A 25,485-nucleotide genomic window follows, 5' to 3' on the forward strand; every position below is an offset into this window, starting at 1 on the left:
ATGACTGAAAGTAAGTTGGGAAAGAAAGGTTCTATCTCATTCTACAGATTACCATCCATCACTGCAAGTGCCCTTGCCAGGCGAGGCATTGTGAAGGTGGCCAGAAGACCAAGAAGGCCACTTCCAGTTAGCAGAGAGTTTAAAAGGGTAGAGACAATCCTGGAGGCTGGGACTGAAGCTGATACTATGGAGAAACTGCTGACTGGCATGTTCTCCAAGACTTGCTCATTTGTTTTCTTTTACAACCCAGGACCAACTGTCCATACAGGGCCAGGTCTTCCCATATCTATCATTACTGAATTTCATGCCCCCACAGACGTGGCTACAAGCAAACCTGATAGAGGCAATTCCTCAACTAAGTTCTTTCTCCCCAGATGACTCTAGTCTGTGTCAACTTGACAAGAAGACTAACCAGCACAAATGGACTTTTCCAGATGGAAAAAGAAGAGTGGGGATATTGATGGGATGGGAGGCAGTCTAAAATGTCATCATCAAACAGAAAAGGAGACATATTATCATTTTCATATTTAAAATTTTCAGATTTGGGCCATTGATTCAAATCATTTCTCTCTTTCCTGTGCATATGAACAAACTTTAAACTCAAATTGTACATAAAAACTACATCAGTACGACAAGTGATCATGATTAATGACAAGTTATGGTAGCAGCTGTCCAGTCTGCCTGGTGTAGTCCACATTAATAAAGGACATACCCACTGGGAACTGGGCACTGGGCACCTGGGTAAACTGCAGATACAGTTTTCCTAAATGGCCATGACCCTGGCAATCCCAGGGATCTCATGATGGTCAATCAGCCACACAAATATTAGTAAGCAGATATCTAAAGCACAGTAATCACAAGTCACAATGCAGCATGAAGGAAAACAAGCAAGGCACTTTGCAGCAGTGTTAACAAGGGCAAAACCACGGGAGACCCCCATTTGAAAAGAGGTCTTTGAATAAATACTTAACTGGATACTCCAGAAAGCCATGCGTGTTGACCCAAACTGTTAAAAGTTGGTCAAAGAGCTTCCTGGGCAGTGATGGAAAACTGAAGCATTATGGGTGAAGGAGAGAATGTAGCCTAGCAAGCAGCTTGTTTAGTTAGGGTCTCTATTGCCATAAAAAGACACCATGACCATGGCAAAACTCATAGGAAAAACATTAAATTAAGGGGACTCACTTACAGTTTCTGAGGTTCAGCCCATTATCATCATGATGGGGAGCATTGTGGCATGCAGGCAGATGTGGTGTTGGAGTACTGAGAGTCCTGCATCTTGCAGGCAACAGGAAGAAATCAACTGAATGCCATACTGACTGAAGCTCGAGAAAAAAAAAAACCTCAAAGCCCACACCCACAGTGATACACTTCCTCCAAAAAGGCCACACCTCCTAATAGTGCCACTCTTTTTGGGAGGCCATTTTCTTTCAAATGCCACATTTCACTCCCTGGCCCCAGAAGACTTGCATCTATAACAAAATGCAAAACTCCATTCATTCTGACTTCAAAAGTCCTCATAGTCTGTAACAGTTCCAAACTTGGTTCAAAATTCAAAGTCTCTTTTGAGACTCATGCAATCTCTTAACTGTAATCCCCTGTAAAAAAATTAAAATTGAGAAGCTGATCACATACTTCCAGCACAGGATATGCATTACCATTCCAAAATGCAGAAAATGGAGCATAGAGAGGAAATACTGAACCAAAACATGACCAGAAACCAGGTGGGCAAACTCCAAATTTTGCATCTTCATGTCTGATGTCAAATGTTCTCCACATTGTCAATTCCATTTAACTTTGTTTAGTGTAACATGTTTCTTTTTCTTTGGCTGGTTTCACTTCCTGTTAGCAGCTCTCCTCAGCAGGTATCCCATGAGTTTGGCATCTCTAACATCTTGGGTTCTGCAAGGAAATCCAAGTTTCAACTTCACAGCTTCGTGCAGTGGCCTCTCTACCAATCCTCCATTCAGGGACACCCCTGACACACGACTGGCCTTGGTGGCTTTATTTCATAACTTTTTTCTTCTGTCCTTAATTCTAAACCCAGAACCACGTGACCAAAGCTGCCAAGTTCTGCTGCCTTCTGGGGCTAGACCCTGGTTCCCTCACTCAATTACATCTTCACCAGCTTCCTGTCCTTAATTGCCTAAGCTTGGTTGTCCTGAAAATTGTTCTGTAGACCAGACTGGCCTCAAACTCAGAGATCTACCAGCCTCTGCCTTCCCAATGCTGGGATTAAAGGTGTGCACAACCACACTCAGCTCTAAGCTTTTCTTCAGTTCCTTTCTACAAGTTGGAAACTTAGCTGAGTAGGATCTTTCCAGGAGGTTGTCACTCCCTTTATTCCATTTCTTAATCCTTTTATCTCCTTAAATAGAGGAGTTAGCTCCATTCCACTTTCTGGTGCTCTTTTCTCCTCAAAATTTAATTTTGTAATTTACCTTGCTCAGCTTGTTCCTTTTCATTATAAGTCATCATTAGAGTTACCACTAATACCCACATGAGAGAGTCTATACTAGGCTGCTTTGAGATTTTTCTCTGCCAAGAAAATTAATCCAAAACTCTTCACCTTAACCTCAGGAAGGCTCTTTGGACAAGGGCAGAAAGTAGCCACTTTCTTCACCAAAATAATACAAGAACGATTTCTAGGCAACATACTGAAATTCTTCTCTGAAACCTCTTGAGCCAGCTCCTAACATTACAAATCATTATCAGTACCATTGTCTTCCATGCTCCTACTAGTATGGCCCATCAAACAGTGCGTAAAGCATTCTAGTGCTTTCCTAATCCAAAGTACCAAAGTCCACATTACTCCAAACAAAAGCATGGTTAGGTGTATCACAGAAATACCCTAATCCCTGGTACAAACTTCTGCCTTAGTTAAGGTCTCTATTGCTGTGAAGAGATACCATGACCATAGCAAATCTTATAAGGAAAATATTTAATCGAGGGGACCACTTATATATACTCTCAGAGGTTCAATCATTATCATCATGATGGGGAGCACTGAGGCATGCAGGCAGCCATGAGTACTATATCTTACAGGCAACAGGAAGGAAGTCAATTGAATGTCATACTGACTGAAGCTTGAGAAAAGAAATCTCAAAGCCTGTTCCCACAGTGACGCATTTCCTCCAATAAGACCATACATCCTAATAGTGTCACTTCCTTTGGGGGCCATCATCTTTCAAAGCACCACACAGCTACATAGGACTTCTGTTACTAGGACCCTGCAACTTCAAGATATGAGTCCCCTCTTCCCAAATTGCCCTCTGCTTCAAAGGCAGAGAAGTGGCAGGTGACACACAAATCGAGGGAATCTGAGAGGTGTAGGAAGTACCAAATAAGATGTGCGTCTCTGTCTTAGTCTCTATTGCTGCAACAAAACCTGTAACCAAAAAGCAAGTTGTGGAGGAAAGCATTTATTAGGCTTACACTTCAACATTGCTGTTCATCACTGAACCAAGTCAGGACAGAAACTCACACAGGGAAGGGCTGTGGAGACAATTGCTGAGGCCATGGAGGGGTGCTGCTTACTGGCTTGCTTCCTTCCCATGGCTTACTCAGCCCACCTTCTTATAGAACCCAAGACCAGCAGCCTAGGGATGGTAACCCCCACCATGGACTGGGTCCTCCTCCACCGATCACTAAATGAGAAAATGCCTTACAGCAGGAGGCATTGCATGAGCTGAGTCTCCTTCCTCTGATGACTCCAGCTTGTGTCAAGCTGACACACAAAACCACCTAGGATCTTCTCTATGAAGGATAAGTGTGCAAACAAAACAGATGTCAAGCTTTAATTAAGGCGAAAACTCCATTCTCCTGAACTCTAGGGAGACAAGAGTAGCAGGGCAAAGCAGCTAAAACTCAGTTTCTCTGCCTAGGTTGGGTGTGGGGGAAGGGTGTCGTGAAAGTGGCCAGTTCAGACCAGGGACTCCACTTCTAGTTAAAAACGACTTTTGGGGCTGGAGAGATGGCTAAGAGGCTAGGAGAACTGGCTGTTTTTTTTTTGTTTTGTTTTGTTGTATTTCTTTTTCAGAACCAAGAGTCAGTCCCTAGCACACACATGACAGCTCACAGCCCTCTTAACTGCAATTCCAGTAGACCCAAAGCCCTCTTCTGGTGGCCTCCACAGGCAGCAGGCACTCACGTGTGTGGTTGATACCAGCAACAGAGGTGATCGTATGCTTGCACTATATGGACTGTGGGACTTGAAGGGACTCTGGCCAACTTGAGTGTGGTGAGCATGGCTATGGCAGGCCTTGCTCTTTTCCCTTATTCTCTCTGCCTTCCTAAATACTATTAGGTTACATTCCTAGAGCTCAACAACAAGGTCTGTTCCCTTATTTCTCCTCTCGAGGCTGACTACCAAGGTCCAGTTATTAAAGTATTAAAGTCCAACAATCAAAAGCCCCCTTTGGTTCACCTAATTAACATGCCCAGTCAAAATACACCACCCCATCCTAGCCCATTCTGCCAAAGACCATCCTGTTCCTCCACCTCTTAAATATTGTGCCTGAAGGTTATGTGCTGCTGGTTTCCTGCCTGAGTCAGAAAACAGCCACTTAAACTTTTCTTCCCTGCTTAATAAATGATCTCTCTGTGGAAATGGGTGTTTGAGTGTGGTTTGTACATAATCTGGGGTTCAGAAGGGAGCCCCTGCTGTGTGAGAGTCTCCTTCAGGCATGACCAAGTGCAAAGGGCCTGTTTGATAGGGCCCACACTGCTGTGTATGGATGTGCACGATCATTTGTACCTGGTTGGAGGCAGCACAGAGAGGTGGAAATAGCCACTGTGTGTCATTGCCATCGGTTTGATCTCTAGTCCTGTAGTTGGTGACAGGCTGCCCAGAAATTCTCATTACTTAGGGAAAAGTCAGGGCTTGGGAATCTGCTACCTCATTCCCAACATGCCCGCCTCCTACTGGCGTCAGTGGGATGGAAAAGAGGATGCCAGTCAGACTTGTCACTACTCCCACCTGTGCCCCGCTCCCAGCAGGAAGATGCGCTGACTCATAATATACTACTTCTTGGTGGCAGGCCACCCACCTGATAAAGAAGATGACGAAGAGGATGCAGGCTGCTGACACACTCTGATGTCCACAGAATATTTTTAGAAATTATGTTCTATGCCAGGAACCAGGGAAGTCACAACAGGAGGGAAGCTATTGGAAAGGATCCAGCCCAAAGACAGCTCAGCTGGTGGAACTCTAAAACAAGAATTTTAAGACAATGACTATAAAATGTTTCTAGGGGTGCTATAAGTTAATTCAGTTGGGAAATTGTTTGCCACATAAGTATGAGTATGTACTTCAATCTCCAGAATCCATGTAAAAAAGCCAAGATATGGGTCATGAGCCTATAATTCCAGCTCTAAGGAGGCAGAGACAGAAGGGACTCTGGGGTGAGCTGGCCAGCCAGTGTACCCTACTAGATGAGGCCCCAATCCTAATCAGAGACTCTGTCTGGATCAAATAAGGTGGATGGCCCCTGAGAAACAACGCCAGAGGTGCCCTCTGACTCCTCATGCATACACATGTGTGCAGATGCATCTGTATGTACATCTGCACCCACAAAATACACCCGTGCACAAGTGCTTTGGTACGGAACTACCTGTTGTGGGAGATTTGCTTGTGTTGCCACTCCAAGACTGCTAATGGAGTCAGACCTCGGTCCAGAGGGAGGAGTCCACACTATGCTGGCCAGAGTGGATTATAGAGTTTTCTGGTGGACTCAGAGGAAGCTAGAGGGACACACAGGAGGAATAAGAGGAACAAGAGGAATAAGAAGCCTAAGGAAATGTATAGCTTCTTTGATTGGAAGGATAGAGAAGAAAACAAGCGATCTTTCCTCTGTTGCTCAGAGGACCTCTCAGGTTTATCCCTAATATTTAACTCCTGAATTTTACTTTTTAATAAAACAATAAAAGAAGTCACAATATCCAGCATCCAGTGTGGGATCTTAGTTCATGCAAAAGCAGCATGAACTTGCCACTGCCACAGTGACAGCCAGCGGTGGTTTCTTTGCCCTCCCTGGCAGGCTGCTCAATCTCTTTGTCTCTTCTCACACAGCTTCCTGACCATTTGGATTTCTCCTATAGACCACCCCCACTCCCCACACTGCACATGAGCAGTCACAGGGGACCCCAGCCCATGGCTTGGGGCACCACACTATGCCTGCCTTCTCTGATGGCACAGTCTAGCATCATCAATGCAGCTCTGCCTATGCTGTCAACATCAGCAGATCTGGTGAGACACCTGGGAATTCATAAAGGGGAAATTAGCTTTTAATCAAAGGGGGATCTTTCCCATGTTAAGATTCAGAAATATCACAATTCAGGCAGTTAGGACTCTGTTTAGTGCTACTAAGCCTGGCTTGCAAATAGAAAAAATAAATGAGATGATAAACCACTTCACTGGGATTGAAATGATACTGATTTTAATTAATATCAGTTTGGTAATTGATATTTTATCCTTAAAAATGGTTTGATAACTGTCAAATATAAAAATTTGACTAATAAGATACAAACCTTAGGAAGACTTACTATTGATAAGATGCAAGCTTTAGAAAGACTTACTACTGATAAAATTCAAGTCTTAGACTTACTAACGAAAATAATAAAAAAATTTACTGATAAAATACAAGCCTTAGAAAGACATGGTAATGAAAAAGAAAAATATTCAAACAGAATATTCAGAGCAGAATCTACCACACGTTGCATTATGAAATTGAAGAAAAGTGGCCCAAGGTTATTAGAAAACCAACTTTAGCTTATTCAGTCACAATACGAGAATGACCACCAGATAATATGCAGCCCCAAGGCTATGCACAAGTTGACTGGAATGTGATAGAAGTTTTAGATTTGAAGGGATTTAAAGAAGCAGTTGGTTCATATGGTATGTATTCACCCTATGTGAAGCAGATGTTAAATTCATGGGCAACTTGGAACAGAACTATACCACAAGACTGGAATGATTTAGCTACATCAATATTTGAAGAGAGTCGTCAGTTACAATGGAAAACATGCTGAAGAAAGGAAGACAAGGTCATAAACAATAAGGTAGGCTAGGGGTATAGAAATTTCCCAAGACCAGCCCCTTGGTGGAAGTCAGTATGCTGATTTTTAAGTCACTTTAGATCTGATGAGCACACCTTGGCTCTATGTTGTATTGAAACTTTGAATGTTTGATACAGGGTTGAAGGATCAGGAAAGAGGATAGTTATTTACTTAAAATATACAAGGCCCAAAAGAAGGCTTCGCTGATCTTTTTTTTTTCAAAGATTGACTTGCACTATAAACAAAATAATATAAGATCCAGAAGCTAGGCACATATTAACTGAATCTTTGGCTTCTGAAAAAGCTAATTAAGAATACAAAAGGTGATTAGACCTTTAAAGGCAAGAATGGCACCAACAAATGAATGGTTTAGAAATATGGCTGAGAATAGATCTCAGGCTTATGATGCTGCTATGATGGAAGTAATTTCTAGAAATTTTAAGAAAAATCAAAATGTCATTCGTTTTAATTGTGACAGACAAGGTCATTTGAAAAGAGATTGTAGCCGGGCGGTGGTGGCACATACCTTTAATCCCAGCACTCGGGAGGCAGAGGCAGGCAGATCTCTGTGAGTTCGAGGTCAACCTGGGCTACAAGAGCTAGTTCTGGGACAGTCTCCAAAAGCTACAGAAGAAACCCTGTCCGAAAAAAACCAAAAGAAAGAAAAGAAAAGAGATTGTAGACAAGATGTTCCTAGAAACAATTATTATTCTAGAGGTAGTCCAAGCCTTCTGGAATATACAGAAGGTGTGACAAATGGCTGGATTTGAACTAATGAATACAGGTCAACAAGGGACAGGCAAGGTAACCCTTAGCCATTGGGAAATGATCCAATGGGTTTTCAGCAGACTCCAGATTCAATTTTGGCTCAATCATTCCCTGTCAGCATTGGAGAAACTCATCCACAGAACATTTAAAAGACTTAATACCTGTTGTTAAAAAACCACACTTCTCTGGATGTGACCAAAGACAGAGCAAAAATGAAAAAATAAGATAATAAATATTTTTACAAACCAATGACCAAGGCTAAAAAACACCTATAAATGGCATTAAAACTGAACATTTGGTAGACACAGTTGAAGATGTAACAAAGAGTTCATCAAAATCTTGGCATCTATCTTGGCCTCTTACAGAGGTAAATTTTCAACTTCTTGGGATTGGAACTTTATCTCAGGTAAAATAAAGTACAAGATGGGTGGTCAAGTATATAGGACCAGAAGACAGATTATAAAATTAACACCATATGTAGCTAGCATAGCAATGAATTTATAAGGATATGATTCATTGTAGCAGTGGAAAACATAGATTAGCATTCCTCTAATCTCAGAAAAAAACATAAAATAAAGAAACTTGTAACATGTGGGCCTCCTTGTTGGGGTTTCTGTTCTGCCCAGTTCCTACAGCTGGCAAGTCCCAAAGAAATTCACATAGAGATCTATATTAATGATAAACTGATTGCCCTATTAGCTCAGGATTCTTATTAACTCTTGTAACTTATATTAGTCCATTATTCTTATCTATGTTAGCCACATGGCTTGGTATCTTTTTCAGCGGGGCAGACAGGTCACACCTTCCTTCTTTGGTGTCTGGATAGGACTTGGGAGGAATGGGCTTTCTCCTTCCCAGAATTCTCCTGTTCTCATTGTCCTGCCTCTACTTCCTGTCTGGTTGTCCCGCCTATACTTCCTGCCTGGCTACTGGCAAATCAGCATTTATTTAAAACATAATTGACAGAATACAGAATTGTCCCACACCAGAAACTTTTGAGAAAAATATTAAATGGTATTATTAAGAACATTTACAGAGCATTCAGGCTGTACATAAGCATGGCACAACAGCTGGTGGTCTGTCAAGAATGTAAACATCCTTACCTTTAAAATAGTTAACTGACAACCTGTGTGGGTGGTACAATGGCCTTTACCCTCAGAAAAATTACAGACACTAGAAGAGATCATACAAGAGCAGACAGATTCTCAACATATCGAAGAATCAATGAGTCCTTTGAATTCTCCTATATTTGTTATTAAAAACAAACTGGAAGATGAAGAGTGTTAACAGATTTAAAAACCATAAAATGATGATCTAGTCAATGGGCTCTTTACAGTCTGGAATTCCCTTGTCTTCTTTATTGCCTAAGGATGATCTATTATATAGATTGATTTCAAAGACTGCTTTCGAACTATGCCTTTACAAGAACAGGATAAAGAAAATTTTTGCTTCATAGTGCCTACCTATAATTCTTAGCCTGTTAAAAGATATCAGTGGAAAGCTATTCCACAAAGGATGTTAAACAGCACCACCTTATGCCAGTATTTTGTACAGAAGCCATTGGAAATATATCCCAAGAAAATTATCAGCTGAGGCTGAGAGAGAACTGGCTTTGGTAGATAAGAAATTACAAGATGAGTTTCTAGATCATTTGGATACAGAGCTTGATTGTACCCTGGTCATACTACCTGTGATGTATTTCCCCACAGGAATTTTCATGTAGAAAGAAGATAATACCTTAGAATAAATATTTTTAACACAAACACTGTAAAAAAAATTTAAAGAGCTATGTAGAAAGGTTTCTGAACTGTTTCTGAAAGGAAAATTGAAACTTCATCTATTAGGAGGAATAGACCCAAAAATAATTGTGCTATCTTTTTAGCAACAAATATCACAAAAGCAAGAGATTTCCATTTATAAAGAAAATTAATTGGATACTTCCTCACATTGTATGGGGTAACACCAATTTCTGGAGCCCCTACATTCTTTTTTTTTTTTTTTTGGTTTTTCGAGACAGGGTTTCCCTGTAGTTCCTAGAACCTGTCCTGGATCTAGCTCTTGTAGACCAGGCTGGCCTCGAACTCAGAGATCCGCCTGCCTCTGCCTCCCGAGTGCTGGGATTAAAGGTGTGCACCACCACCACCTGGCTACAATCTCTTTTCAAATGACCTTGTTTGTCACAATTAAAATGAATGACATTTTGATATCTAATTGAACATTAAATGATATGATTAATATGCAGAAATAGTTTATAAAGACCCCTAGATATCAGTTGCACAATGCTTTAATAAGTTTAATTTTTAAATACTAATGAGAAAGGTGTAACAGCTGCAGAGAGACATTAAATAATGGAAAAGGCTACCTAATTAAATCATCCTGAATAATTGAAAGATGTGTTGACCTCAGAATGAAAACTAAGATATGTTATGTTGGAGAAGAGGTTTTGCTTTTGTTTCCACAGGAGAAAGAAAGCTATGGATGCCATCATGATTAATAAATATTAGATTCAAGTAGAAGAGATTCTTGATAAGGAGAGACAATAGTTCATCAAACAGTGCTCCCAAACTAACTTATAAAGCTAAAAAATATGTCTTTCATTTGATCAGACATAATCTTCCAAAAAGGGAATCTCCACAAAGTTCGGGTTGGAAAAGTTTTTTTTTTTTTGTCTTTTCAGAAGACTAAAACCATCCAACAAAAGAATCTGAAGACCACTGGACAAATAAGACATCTGAAGAGGATGAATCATCCAGAGAAATGTCCCAAGGCAAAGAGTAATTTATTTAATTGCAGAGCATATTTCAAAAAGGAAAAAAAGAAATAAATCTTCTTATAATGTTTGTTTCTGCTATTATGTAAGGCATACAGTCTCTTTGTAGTTCCTACTCAATTAAAACTTATGCTGGCTTTGGACTTAGAGCATGGTTCTCTCCTTCTTTAAACTCAAGCATACTTGTTAAAGGAAAATCCAAAATCTCTGTCTCATGTCAGAAGAGCCACCCAGTATGGGACAAAAAAAGCGAAATTAAGGGACTTTTCTATTGCCATTAATCTCATAATCCTTTGGTTTTATTTTGACTCTTTAAAACTTTTCTTAAGGTATAAATATTATCTCAATTTTTAAGATTATATATATATTTAAAGTATTAAATAATTCTATAAATAGGTTTCATCTAGCTTCCTATATGTGTTTTCAGGTTTGAGTTAGGAATTAAGTTTGTGTACTCTGAATGCATTTAATAGATTATAGCCCTATAACATCTTTGACATATGCTACATATTACTCTTAAAAAGTTTAAGTTCTCTTCAGTGACCTGTGACCATTCTTAACAGTGACCTTTGACGTCTCCAAAAGGATGATGAGGCCCCACAATAATGAATCTACCTGGATTGTGGTAATGGCACTGAGCCTACAAACACTACTGAAAGATCACCTTTGAACTAAAAATGCTCAGGACAACCTTGATGAGGTTAGCTAACATGGTCCAGCCTCATAGACTACTCTAGTCAGGACTTCAGATAAGCCCTGTACTTTCCCATCACACTGAGACTGGAGTACAGCTAGTTCTCACAGGACTTGCTCTTTATCTCAACTTTTCAAGGTCCCCTAAAGATGCCATTACCCCCAGACAATTTGAAATAATTTAAGAACATGACTCCTATATTCCCAAGTGGTAGGGTGGCTGGTTTTTGGTCACTTGGGGGATGTTTGTCATCATTTAGGGGGGTTTGTCACAAGTTGTTATTAGTCATGGTCAGGAAGTAAATTAGACATAGTCATGTTAGGTATGTTTTCAAGATCAAGAAGATAAATTTTAAATAGATCATCTTCAAACACTTCAGAGACATACAGAATGGCTTATCTGAGTAAAGTCAGGCAGGAAATCAGAACAGAGATATATAGAGAGAGTAGGTGGAGTCAGAGAGATGCCATGTAAATGCTGAAGGAGGCAGACACCATGTGGCTGCCCAAGAAGCAAGAAGTAACAAACCATGAGCCTCATGGTAAAATATAAAATAATAATAGAAATGAACTAATGTAAGATGTAAACACTACCTAGAAATATACTTAAGCTATTGGCCAAACAGTATTGTAATTAATATAGTTTCTGTGGGATAATTCAGGTATGGGCTTCCATAAAACAAAAGAGCAGTCTCCTACTACTTTGCCTTGACTGCTGAGAGCATGTTGTCCAACCTGGACTATTGGAACACAAAAATGGTGACTGTTACTCTTTGCCTAGACAAGGTAGGACAGTCCTTCAAAATTTCCTGATTCAAAAATATATGTCAGATATTCCAGGCCTGTAGGCCAACAATGGATTCCCCAATATTACAGAGGAAACTCAGGGTGACTGTCCATACAGATAGATGTCTCTGTTGTTTCTCTAGTTTGGAAGTTGCTTTCTCAGCACTTCCTGCTTACTCAGGTAGTATTATATCTCTACTGGGTCTCTGATGGTGCTGAAGAGTAGATAATTATATTTACAGTTTTCCTTATTTATGATAGAAAGTAAATTAGGTATAGAACTTTGGACTCACCAAGAAAGGATAGACAATAGAATATTTTCTCTGAATTAGCCAAATAAAAATGAACTGGACATTGTGAATGTAATTCTTACTTGATAATTATTCTCATTGTATATAGTTTAATTTTGTTAAGGTTAATACTTTTCCTTTTTATTTAGATGATACCTGATAATTGTTCTTATTGTATATAATTTTACTATGCTAGAGTTAAAACCCTTCCTTTTTATTTAGACATAAAGGGTAAATGTTGCAGCAGGTTTGTTTGTGTAACTGTTCGGAGATTGCCAATGGAATCAGACCTGGTTTGGAAGGTGGAGTCCACACTGAGCTAACCTGAGTGGACAACAGAGCTTTCTGGTGGACTCAAAGGAAGCTAGAGGGACACACAGGAGGAATAAGGAGGGATCTAAGTAGATGTACAGCCTTTTGTATTGGGGAAGGTGGAGAAGAGAGCAAGTTATCATTTCTCCATTGCTTCTTAGGTTTCTCTACTCCCTAATATTTAATTCCCAAGTTTTTTCTTGTAATAAAGTAATTAAAGAAGTCACAGTAATTACCTGTACTCCTGAAACAAATGAAAATATAGAAAAACCTTAATAAAAAATAAATGTGAGAATAAAAGTTCAAATGAAAATAGTGGAAATGAAAAGACTCCAAATCAGCTCTGGGAATAGGCCTAGTAGGATGGAGATGGCAGAAGACAGGATCAATGAAATTGAAGCCAGGTTTACAGAGCTCTTTTTGTCTAAACAGAGCAGTAGAAGGTAGTAGGAAGAATGAAACGGCATGAATGATGGTTAGCATTGACCATCAACTTGTCGGGGATAGACCCATGTATGAAGCAAGCCTCTGGGCATGTGTGTGAGGGAGTTTCTAGATTGGGTTAATAGATGGAAAGGCTCATTCTGAATGTGGGCATCACTATCCCATGGACTGGGGTGCTGGACTGAATGAAAAGGAGAAAGCGAGGCAAGCATGTGTGTCCATCACTTCTTCCTGGACTATGGATGCAACGTGACTAGTTGCCTCACATCCTCCCTCAGTGCTGTCTATGCCACGATAGACTGTACCCTCTAACCGGAGCTAAGATAAATTCTCCCTTCCTGAAACTGCTATGTAAAGTGATTTTTACAGCAGCAAGAAAGGTATCTATTAGATTGCATGGACACTGAAACCCTAAAACCTGACTAAGGATACAGGTTCCTCTACAGAACTATCTGCACAGACCATCCCAATGGTACAAGGGCATAAGGGTCTTGTAAAAATAGGAGCCCATTCTCCAGGCTGGGGAAAGTAGGACTAGGGACAAGTAAGGAGTCTGAGGAGTTGAGGAACCATAGCAAAAGGCCAAAGGAAATATGTTTAATGTAACATGTAACATTTTATCTAGCATGGAGCTTTCTGAGTACAGTCTCTAGTAAATGGAAACTTGAAAGGTTGATGGATAAGTGCAGAGTGTTGGAGGGGTGTGAATGAATCATAGGTATGGTCAATGATAGTCAGCAGAGGGAGGGGTCCACAAGCTGTGTGTATTCTGATGCACTGTGACACTTCATTTTCAGAAATACAGGTCACATATTAAATAACTATTGTCTTCAGAGACAGCAGGACACGAGAATGGTTAACATGATCTTCTGGTTACAACTGTCATGTCCAGGCAATGTGACATTATACTTTGAAGCAACTGCACAGGAAATATAAACCCAACTTGAATTGCATTTACACTGATATACAGAGAACTGCTCTTAAGTGATGTCTGAACATTACCTATAATTTACATTTTGCTCTTTTAGTCAGTTTGCTTGCTGGAGATCGTCATATTTCAGCTTTACAGTAAACAACTTCCTGTTGCCAGTAACTTCAAAACCATCGATAGAATCTGGTTTTTTCCTTATCTGCCAATCCAGCTGCTATTCCAGATGGTCTGAAAGTCTGAAAGGTGGCACAGTCCTAAAAGGACCCGTCCTGTGGGTGTGTCTCCTCTGCCTCCCTCTCTAGTTCTGTATTACTCCAACTGTATGCATGAAACTCTTCTATGTCGCTTCTTGTCTTTCATAGAAGCTAATTCCATGTAATCACCTGAGCTATACATTAATAAGCCAGTTCTCTAAGGAAGATAGAGACTTAGGTTGCAAAGAATATTAGACTGCCTGGTTTTGTCATTTAACAGAAGTGCATTAATTTAGGGACTGCCTAGGCCATACTAACCAGAGAATAATTTTCCCTGATGATTAGCTGATCTGTGAGGAGCACTCTTCTCTCCACAGGTGGTCCTGGACTAGGAAAGGCAGTTAAACATGGTGCTACAAATCTATCTAGCAGTATTGTTCCACAAGTCCTGCCTTCTCCAGCTTCCTGCCTTGAATTCCTGCCCTGACTTCCCTCTATAATGGACTATGACCTGGAAGTGAAGGCCAAGTAGATCCTTTTCTTTCTGTTTTGCTTTTGGACACAGTGTTTATTACAGCAACAGGAAGGCAACCAGCACAACCATGAGGTCACATTATTTTCATCAACTGACAAATCCAGCGCCTACATTTATACACATTTCTCTTCAAAACAGATTTCCCATATATGCTGCTGGTTGTTACCACTGAATTCATGGCACACTGCATGCAGTTCCCAGAAGAGCAGCGCAGCAGTGGTGGAGTAGGAGGTCTGAGGCTGGGGAATGACCAGGTTTGGTCAGAAAGGGATCACCGTGGATTATGAGGCTCTGTTGAGGCCATTGTTCAGTTACTGGATGGTGACCAGTACTCTGTTATCAGGATGATTCAGTGAGGAAAGACACAAGGCACCTTGCATTTCTAAAGTCAGCTTGTCTACAATGTTGGAGTTTCAGTAGGACTGGGCTGATGTTCTATGACCAATTAGGAGACATTTCAGGAATCCAGGAAGATGAACAGGGAAGAGAGGGAAGCAAGAGGACAGCAGTGGGGTTTGGCTATGGAATCCTTTGAATATTGTTTTAAGTTTGTTTAATTATTTTATTTTTATGTGCATGAATGTTTGCCTGCACAGATATAAGGAAGGTCACCACCTGCTTGTCTGGTGCCTGTGGAGGCCGAGGAGAGTGTTAGGTGCCTTGGAACAGAATTTACAGGTGGTTATGAGCCACCATGTCGGTGCTGGGAACTGTAGCTGGGTCCTTGCACAAGCACATATAAACATAACTACTGAGCCATCTCTCCAGCCCCAAGGGCATGGTATTGTTAACACACAACTAAAATACTTTCTGTCAAAACACCTGGGAAAGGGAAAAATAGGAAAGAATTAGTCAGGGTGGCCTTGGTCAAAAGTTCCTGAAACCCACGATTTGTGCAGGAAGCAGGTGCAGACAGGCCATGGATCTGGTTAGCTTGGAATACCCAGTAAGCATCACATGGCTAGATACCTAAGTCCAGATTTCAAGGGAAAGTTCTCCAGATCTGGAGCTAGAGACCTGCAAGCAGGCAATGCATTACTCAGGTAACAGTGACTCTGGAGAGCACTTCTGAGCAAACCTCAGCCCTAACTCAACAGAAATACAAATGTGGAAGAAGTTAAGGCAGCATCCATCAGCTCGAAGAGTGAACGCGATGGCCGTTCTTGGTTGCCCATTGGACTCATCAGGAATTAACCGCAGCTCAAGTGATTGGGCACACCTGTGAGGGGTTTTTTTCTTAGTTAAATCATTTGATGTAGGAAGACCCACTTTTATTCCTGATCTTTTGAGGTGGAATAACATCTTTAATCCAGACCTTTTGAGCTGGGGAGAGCCACCTTTATTTTGGTTCACAACTTCTGTTGGCAATCTATATAAAGCACATGGAAAAGGGTTGGTTATTTTGCCTATTCTTCCCCTGCCCCACTCTCTCTGGCAATTCCATTCTTCCACTAAAGACCAGCTGAGATATCCAGCATCTTGGTCTGAAGCACTACTGGATTCTTGGATCTTCCATAGATAGACAACCTTTGTTGGACTAGCTGGACAATAGACTGTAAGCCATTCTAATAAATCCTCTTCATGCATATACATACAAATGCCATGTACATACCATTTAATATATATGCACATACATATACAACACATAATATACACATGTATATACAAATACACATACACATTCACATGTATATGCATTCATTCAATCAGTCTGTTCCTTTGGTGGTTTGAAAGAAAATGACCCCCATAGGGAATGGTACTATTAAGAGGTGTGGCCTCGTTGGAGCACGGGTGGCTTTGTTGGAGGAAGTGTATCACTGGGGTGGTGGGCTTTGAGATATGTTGAAGGTACACCCACTGTGAGACAGTTCACTTCCTGAAGGTACAACCACTGTAGGACAGTTCACTTCCTGTTGCCTGTGGATCAAGATGTAGAACTCTCAGCTACCTCTCCAGCACCATGTCTGCCTGCATGCTGCCTGGCTTCCCACCATGATGATAATGGACTAAACCTCTGGAACTGTGGGCCAGACCCACTTGAATGTTTTCCTTCATAAGAACTGCCATGATAATGTCTCTTCACAGCACTAGACACCCTAGCTAAGACAGAAGTTGATATCTAGGACCATGGTATTGCACTGATAGATAGGCCTGACCATATTTATGTTTGGAGGAAAGCAGACAGCAGGATGTTAGAATAGAAAAGCAGTTGAATAATGTCAGTAGGGCTTAATGGGCCATCTAGGAAGGAACATGAAAGACAGCGTTGCTTAGGCTGACCTGAATGGTGGGGGTCTGGCTGGAGAGGTTTCAGAGAAGAATGTTAGTGAGTGACCTAGAAGCTGTTCTTGTGGTATTTTGGTGAAGAGTGTGGTTTCTTTCCATCTTTGTCCAGAACAATCTGCCCGAGGCTAAATTAAAGAGTTTCTGAATTAGCTGTGCAGGTAGAGAAAATTTTAACACACCCTGGCTTTGACTCTGCTGTGTGGTTATTGGTGGTCACTCTTACCAAGATCTATAATGCAAAGGAGCAGGCTGGGCAAGGAGAAATACAAAATGTACAGTTCAGAGTAGAGTGATATTTTATTTGTGTTTTAATAAATAAAGCTTGCCTGAAGATCAGAGTGCAGAGCTAAGCTACTAAAGGCCAGGGAGTGGTGGCACATACCTTTAATCCCAAGGACTTAAGATCATCCTGGGCTACATGAGATTGAATCTGTCTAAAAGGAAAATAGAAGTCACACAAAGGTGCTGCCAGCACTCGGAAGTCACGTGCCTTTAATTCCAGCACTAAGGAGGTAGAGACAGGAGTGATATGGCTGGGCAGAGAGCAGTTTATAAAGCAGACGAGAGCTCATTGTAGTCTGAGGTTTTGTGGAGAGCATTGCAGTCTGCAGTCAGGCTAAGGATAGGATCACCCCTTTGTTTGTCTGAGCCTTGGTAGAGGTAAGAACTCCAGTGGCCGCTTTGCTTTTCTGATCTTCAGCTTGAACCCCAAAATCTGTCTCTGGGTTTTTAATATTTGTGCTACAAAGGAGAAAGTGGATATCAGTAATTGAAATTGAGTTAAATCCTGTGTACAAGGAGATGAAACAATTAAAGAAAAGCCTGATGTTAGATAAAATAAAGGGAGTGGTGACCTCAGCACAAGATCCCACCCAGCTAAGCTTCCAGCTTGTGAAAAGAAATTAAAGCAAAGCTCAAGGCCAGGTATGGTGTTGCATGCCTTTAATGCCAACACTCCACAGGCAGAGGCTGGAGGATCTCTGAGTTTGAGGCCAGGATGGTCTACAGAACAAGTTTCTAAACAGTCAAGCTTAGGTAGCAAAGAAAAACATCAAAAACATAAAACTAATGAAAATGTAATTGAACAAGGGGCCATATTTTGGCCCTAGAAAGCAGCAGAACTTAACCGCTTCAGCCATGTGATTCTAGAGTCAAGGATAGAAGAAATGGATTATAGACTCTTCCTCTACAACAAAGGAAAGCCAGTGAGTCAAACATGCACCAGGGGTGTCCCTGAATGGATTCCTAGATGATCCATCATATGAAGCTTTGAAGGTGAAACCTGGGTTGCCTTGGAGACTCCAAGATGTTGGAGATGCCAGAGTCATGGTATACTGGCCAAGGAAAGCTACTACCAGTGAGAGGAATCAACTCGAGAAAGAGGTATGTTGTAGTCAACAAAAGGGTTGGAAATTTGAAGAGTACTTTGACATCAAATATGGAGATGGCAGAGTTTGGAGTTTGCTCAACTGCTTTTTGGTGTTGCTTTGGTCCAGTATTTCCTCAATATGATCCTTTTGGAATGGAATTGTGTATCTTGTTTAGAAGTATGTGATTTGCATTTTCATTTTGGTTTTACAAGGAATTGCAGGTATGAAATTGCTTTAGTCTCAGAAGACACTTTGGAGGTTGGACTTTGACAGACTATGGGGAATTTTGAAGTTGGACTGAATGTACTTTTACATTATGATATGGCTACAAGCCCATTGAGAGTCAGGGAGTGGAATGTGGTGGTTTGAGTAGGAATGGCCCCCATAGCCTTGTGTGTTTGAATGCCTGGCTCATAAGGAGTGGCACTACTAGGAGGTGTGGCCATGTTGGGGGAAGTGTGTCACTATGGGGGAGGTCTTTGAGGTCTCAGATGCTTAAGACAGGCCTAGTGTAGCATTTACCTCCTGCTGCATGTAGAGCAAGATGTAGAATCTCAGCTCCTTCGCCAGCACCATGTCTGCCTGCATGATACCCATGCTACCCACCATGATGGTAATGAACTAAAACTATAAACCCACAAGTTAGTCTTAGTGACATGTTTTCCTTTATAACAGTTACCATGGTCATGGTGTCTCTGCAAAGCAACAAAACCCTCACACAGGGACATATGGCCTTTCCCCAGTCCTTACCCAGAGGGACTCATGGCCTTTTACAAGAGTAACTATACCCTGAGGGGAAAGGAAACCATCAGAATTCCTAGGGTTCTTTTGGATACTGGTTAAGAACTGATGCTGATTCTTGAAGACACCAAGAAGCATTGTGGGCCTCAAGTTAAAGAAGGGACTTATAGGATTCAGGTGACGAATGGAGCTTTGGCTGAAATGTGACTCATAGTAGATGCAGTGGGTCTCCAAACTCATCCTGTGATTGTTTCCCCAGTCCCAGAATATGTAATTTGGGGTAGATATTCTCAGAAATTGTTTCTCTGGCCTGTGGAATGTGGGCTATTCTGGTTGGAAAGGCTGAATGGAAGCCTTTAGAGTTTCCTCTGACAAGGAAAATAGTGAATCAAAACCAGTATTGCTTCCCCGGAGAAAGTACAAAGATTAGTGCCACCATAAAGGATTTCAAAGATGCAGGGTTGGTGGGTCTCACCCCATCTCCCATTAACTCTCCTATCTGGACAGTGCAGAAGACAGATGATCATGGAGAATGGCAGGTGACTATCGACACTGTGATCAAGCAGTGACTCCAATTGCAGGTGCTATGTCAGGTGTGCTGGCCTTCTTTGAGCAGTTTACACATCTGGGACGGGCTATGCAGCTATTGATCTAGCAAGTGTCTTTTTCTCAGTACCTGTCTGTAAGGATCACCAGAAGCAATTTACTTCCAGTTGACAAGGCCAGCAGTATACCTTTACAGGTTTATGTCAACGATATATTAACTCTCCATCCCTGTGTCATAACTTAGTTCAAAGGGATCTTGATCATCTGTCTCTTCTACAAATATCACATTGCTCCACTATATTGATGATGCTATGCTGATCATATCAAGTCAACAGAAGATAGGAACCACTTAGGACTTGTGATTAACACATATGTGCACCAGAGGATGGGAAATAAATCCAACCAAAATCCAAGGGCCTTCTAACCACAGTGAAATTCTTAGGAGTGCAGTGGTGTGGGGCATACAGACATATTATTTCTAAGGTGAAGAATGAGTTATTGCACCTGGATCTTCCCACTTCCACAAAGGAAGCACAATATTTAGTTGTTTTATTTGGATTTTTAGACAGCACATTCCTCACTTGGGTGTGTTATTCCACCCCATACACCGAGTGAATCAGAAAGCTGCTAGCTTTGTGTGGGGCCTGGAACAGGAGAAGGCTCCTCAACAGGTCCAGGTTGCTGTGCAGGCTGCTCTACCAACTGAACCATATGATCAAGCTGACCTGATGGTACTTGAGGTGTCAGTGACAGATAGGGATGCTGTTTGAAGCCTTTGAAAAGCCACTATAGGTGAAACACAGAAGAGATCTTTGAGATTTGGGAAGAAGTTTCCACCATCACCTGCAGACAAATACTCTCTTTGAAAAACAGCTCTTGGCTTGCTAATGGGACTTATTGGAAAACAGACATTTGACAATGGACCACAAAGTTACCCTGCAACTTGAATGCATGCCATGAGTTGAGTGATCTCTGACCTTCGAGTCATAAAGTAGGATGTGGACAGCAGCAAACCATGACCAAATTGCGGTAGGATACATGCGATGGGGCCCAAGCATGTCCTGAAGGCAAAGCAAGTAACATGAAGAAGTTGACTAAATGCCTATGGTTCCTAGTCCTATTACAGTGCCATCTGCTGACCAGTATGTACCTATGTCCTTATGGGGTTGTGCTATATGATCAGTTGACTGAGGAAGAGAAGGATGGGACTTGGTTTACTGATGGTTCTGCAATTTATATAAGCATCAAACAAAAGGTGACAGCTGCGGCATTACAATCCCTTTCTGTCACAATCCTGAGAGACACAGGCAAAGGGAAACCTTCACAGTGGGCAGAACTCTGGACATTATGCAGGGTCATACATTTTGTTTGGAAGGTTTAATGGCCAGATGTGTGAATTTTTAACTGATTTATGTGTAGTAATAAATTGGATTGACTGGGTCATTGAGGACTCGAAAAGAGCATGATTGGAAAATTGGTGAGAAAAACATCTGGGGAAGAAGTATGTGGGTAGATTCCTGCAAACGGGCTAACAATGTAAAGATACTTGTATCGCATGCTCATCAAAAGGTTACTTCATCAGAGCAGAATTCAATAGTCAAGTAGACAAGATGATCCATTCTGTGGACAGTCATTCTCTTTACCAAGCCATCCCTGTCATCCTCCAATGGGTCCATGAACAAAGCAGTCAGGGTGGCAGCGAAAGGGTTTATGAAAAGCTTGACAACCTAGGTAACCAAGTTTAACCTGGCTACAGCTGCTGCTGATTGCCAGATCGGCCAACATCAGAGACCAAGACTGAGCCACAGATATGAAACCATTACCTGGAGCAAGTTGATTATATTGGACCACTTTCTCCATGGCAAGGATAGCCCCTTTTCCTTACTGAAGTAAATACTTACTCTGCTTATGGATTTGCCTTTCTTGCACAAAATGTTTCTGCCAAACCGCTGTCCTTAGACAGAATTACAGAATTACAGAATTACAGAATGTCCTATCCACTGTCATGGTTTTTCATACAATATTGGTTCTGAACAAGAAACTCACTTCACAGCCATAAAAGTACAGCAATATGCCTACAATCATGGAATCCACTGGTTTTACCATGTTGCCAACTATCCTGAAGCAGATGGCCTGACATAAAAATGGAATGGCCTTTTAAAGACACAGTTACAGTTTCAATTAGGTGGCAGCAGTCTGGAGAGTTCTCCAGAAGGTAGTATATGCTTTTTGAATCAGCATTTCACATATAATATGGTTTCTCCCACACCCATGATCCATAGGTCCAGGAATCAAGGGGTGAAAAGGGGAATAGCTGCACTCACTACTACCCCTAGAAACACACTAGGAATATTTTTGCTGCCCAGAGGGGTTAGTGTTCTTGAACTGAAGGTTAATACATCTCCTTGGCCACTTGGTGCTTCTTGTGCCCTTAAACCAACAGGCTATGAAAGGAATAAGTATTTGGAGGAGTGGTGATCCATATTGTCAAGGGAAAATTGGATTGCATCTTCACAATGGAGGTAAAAAAGATTTTGTCTATACTGTAGGACATCCTTTAGGGCAGCTCTTATAGTTACCTTGTCCTTTGATTCAAGTCAATGAGAAACTACAACATCCTAATCCAGGCAGGATGACCAGCAGCACAGACCCTTCAGGAATGAAGGTAGAGGTCACTCCTCTAGGAAAAGAACTAAGACCTGCTGAGGGTGGAAGAAATGCAGAATGGGTCGATGTAGGAGTGTTTCTATCTATCTGCTGTTTTATTGGTTAATTAATAAAGAAACTGCTTGGCCTGATAGGTTAGAACATAGGTGGATGGAGTAGACAGAACAGGATTCTGGGAGTGAGGCAGATGCCTCAGGAAATTGCCCTGCCTCTCCTCTCTGAGACAGACACGATGGAGCCAGCCGCCAAGTCAGACATGCTGAATCTTTCCCGGTAAGACACCACTCGTGGTATTACACAGATTATTAGATATGGGTTAGTCAAGATGTGAGTAAGAGGCTGAAACTAATGGGCCAGGCAGTGTTTAAATGAATACAGTTTGTGTGCTGTTATTTTGGGGCATAAGCTAGCCAGGCGGCAGGGAGACGGGCGGCAGGGATGCAGTCTGCTGCTCCACACTTCAATGGGTAGTAGAGAAAGGTGACTAACTATAAATACCAGCTAAAGCCATATGCTGACAGCCTATATAAAGGACCAGGAACCAGGAAGCTTGCTTTCTTTGTCAGCTTGTTCTCACTAGCAAGTCCATTCCTTCACTAGTAGGAATTAGAGCCTACTTCTCTGGAATTCCCACTTACACTGAAGACCATCTGAGACATGCAGCCTTGTGGCCTGAACAATTGCTAGAATCTTGGACCTTCCATTGTTAGGCAGCAATTGTTGGGCTAGCTGGACCACAGCCAGTAAAACATTCTAATAAATCCTCGTGTTCGTGCAGTGTGTGTGTGTGTGTGTGTGTGTGTGTGTGTGTGCTTTCATTCATTCTATCAGCTCTGTTCCTCTAGAGAACCCTGACTAATACAGCTTGGGATGGCTTTCTTCTTTTCGGTTGGTGTCCTCTAACTGACTAGCGCAGGTACCCGCTAATATTTACTGAGTGAAGAGGTGACTTCCAAGTCCTCTCTTTTGGGACACCATCACCATTATATAGAGTCAGAAAGGGGACTCATCTAATTTCCAGCCCAGTGGCCTTTTGTCATCTCTAACTCATCCACTGAGCTTCTCATTATCTTGCTCATGATAAATAACAAAAATACTTTACATTTTATATCTAATATCTCAGTAATATAAAGTCTGGTGATATTTCATAAGTTTTTTCCTAACTTTATGATGATTTTTAAAACTAAAATTAACTGCATTTTCTTCCTACTTTATAAGACATATAGTAATAATAATAATAATAACTTATTGATGAATGAAATTCTAAAAGAAAGTAATTTTTTGAAGTTTACCAGAAATGCCTTTTACCATTTCTGTTAAGATATAGCAATACACCCTATCAAATTTGGTTATTTTAGTTTTTTCTTCACATTGTGAGAGATTAAATGATATATTACATGTTAAATATTATTTTAAAGTGATGGAAATTCATGATGAATTATGTTAGATTAATTTTATAATAAAAGGGAAATAGGTTTCTAGAATATCCAATAATATACAATTTCTTAAATGTAGATTAAATTAGATTTAGAATTGGATTAATTCCACAAGAACCTTTGTATCAGTCCTCGATAACAGAAACACCTTTTCCCATATGGGAAGAAAAATTATTTTCATTCAGTGTTACCCAAAATGTCATGAGTCTGTCACCTTTTATCATTATTCTGACTTGTCTCCAAGTGATAGGGATCATATTTCTCTTCTTGCTTATGTTTTTATTTCCTTCCCTATCCCCTGGTGATCTTGGGCTTCTTGGTATTTTCACACAAAGTTAGAGTCTTATCCTAGTCAGCTTTGTCAGCTTGACACAGCCTAGAGTCATCTGAGAGGAAATCCTTGAATGAGGACTTGCTTAGATTAGGTTTGACTGTGAGCATAATTGTGTAGGATTCTGGTGATTGTAATTGATGTGTAGATGGTTCAGCCCATAATGGGAGGCACCATTTCCTAGGCAGGTGATCCTGGACTGTAGAAGAGCATGAACTGATGGAGGAATGTCTATGTGTTACTTTCATTATTAATAAAGATACTGCCTTGGCCCTTTAATAGGATAGAAAATTAGGTAGGTGGAGTAGACAGAACAGAATGCTGGATAGCAGGCAGTCGCCATAGTGGGTCACCATGCTTCTCCTCTCCGAGATGGACACAGGTTAAGATCTCTCTTGGTAAGCCACACCTCGTGGTGCTACACAGATTACTAAATATGGGTTAAAGAAAAATGTGAGAATTAGCCAATAAGAGGCTGAAACTATGGGCCAGGCAGTGTTTTTAAAAGAATACAGTTTCTGTGTAATTATTTTGGGCAAAGCTAGCCGGATGGCAGGACACAGCCCGCCGCTTCTTTCTACAGATTGGCGCTCCAACATGGTGACTAAATCCACTTAAAAACCTGAGAGGGCTTTAAATAAAGGAGAGAGAGAGTTTAACACAGCTTTTTGCTATTTGCTAGGACGTGCAATAGAGAGATTTCCTGTTTCGGCAATAGCAGCAAAAAAAAAAAAAAAAAAAAAAAAGCTGAGTCATTTTAAAACGCAGCTTCCTGTGCTGTGCCACCAGCGCTAACTCTGGCTTTAAAGCATTTCAATGGCTTTTATGGGACTGGATGCTTGTGTGCCCGCTTGGGATGGGAAGGAGAGTGCTCTGAGACCGTGCCAATGGCTCAGAGCGCCCTGCCTGCACCTGGGCAGATGGCGGAATCAGGCTTAGGCGAGCGGGAGAGCATGGCGGATTCCTGCCGCCATAGAGAGAGATGTTTTCAGACTGCGTGGTGCTCTGCGTGTCAGATTTGGCTGTAACTTGGAAGAAAAGAATTTCTGTACTGCACGCTCAGTCTCAGAATTAAACTGCTGAGTGCGGCTCCAATGTGGACTGCTGTGTACCTGGAACTGTGTGCGGCTAGGGGCACCAAATGACTGAGGCAGGAGTGGCTCTGGCTCTGCTCCGCCATGCTGAATTGTGCCGACCTCAGGCAGGAACTATCATAATTACCATGATAACAGCACAGTTAAGGTTTAGACTTGGCTGAAAACAGGCGGTACCATATTACCTCTACATGGTGCAACTTAAGTTTTTAAGAAGTGCTTAACCTTTTAAGAAGTG

At 41.3% G+C, this 25,485-nt stretch overlaps 1 pseudogene; it reads left to right on the plus strand.

Moving 5' to 3' along the window:
- Positions 1 to 24,337, plus strand: LOC121677093 (annotated as a pseudogene).
- Positions 24,338 to 25,485: the final 1,148 nt, after the last annotated feature.

Source organism: Arvicola amphibius, chromosome 2 (genome assembly GCF_903992535.2).
Source record: "Arvicola amphibius chromosome 2, mArvAmp1.2, whole genome shotgun sequence".
Lineage (NCBI taxonomy): Eukaryota > Metazoa > Chordata > Mammalia > Rodentia > Cricetidae > Arvicola > Arvicola amphibius.